This window comes from Pteropus vampyrus, unplaced genomic scaffold, assembly GCF_000151845.1.
Source record: "Pteropus vampyrus isolate Shadow unplaced genomic scaffold, Pvam_2.0 Scaffold96, whole genome shotgun sequence".
NCBI lineage: Eukaryota > Metazoa > Chordata > Mammalia > Chiroptera > Pteropodidae > Pteropus > Pteropus vampyrus.
In genome coordinates, this window is record NW_011888877.1 from 5,053,408 (window position 1) to 5,054,237 (window position 830).

At 33.7% G+C, this 830-nt stretch overlaps 1 pseudogene; it reads right to left on the reverse strand.

Moving 5' to 3' along the window:
• Positions 1–357: 357 nt before the first annotated feature.
• On the reverse strand, positions 358–477 carry LOC111742553 (annotated as a pseudogene).
• Between the last annotated feature and the right edge of the window lie 353 nt (positions 478–830).

Sequence of the window (830 nt, forward strand, 5' to 3'; positions counted from 1 at the left end):
TACTGAGTGCCTACTCTGTGCCAGGCACTTCACATATCTTACTATTTATTCCTATATACTAACTTGTTGACTTCTTCATCCACATTATTTTATATTTTTAATATAAGCAATGCATATACATGTTTAAAAACTAAGTTGCAAATATTATACATAACCATAAAACTCACTTCCCAGAATCTAAGGGTTTTTTGCATGTGTGCAATTTTTGTTTTTGTTTTTCTCATTGTTATCATTATAAATAAATAATAGCCTTTATTGATTTGGGCTCCCCACAAATAAAGATGAAGATTTTAGAGCATTCAAATTACCTTCCACCTTCTCTCTCTCCCCCTTACTCGCCCATTTTTTTTTTTTAAATGCCTACAGCACCTGGTCTTCCTAGGTGGTCTCCCATCCAAGTACCAACCAGGCCTGGCCCTGCTTAGCTTCTGAGATCAGACAAGATCGGGCACATTCGGGGGTGGCATGGCTGTAGTCACCCAATTTTTTATTTGCAAATAATTAGCTCTTACCATGGTTGCCTTTATTATGATTTCAATATATGTAACTTCTATTATCTTAATTTATTTACTCCCTTCTGTGAAAGATGGGAGTAAATAAATTAAGATAATAGAAGTTACATATACTGAATCTTTAATTTTCCCAACATCTTCACTCCTTCAACTTCCCAGTTTTTAGAAGGAATGTTATTTTTACAGTGCCAATGTCTCTAACTAGAATTAAGTCCTCTATGTCTTATCTACACATCGATTCTAAATGCTGGAATTAACATTAACATAATGTTTACCTATGTTTAGGTAAACATTATTTACTACAGGATGAAGTAGTGT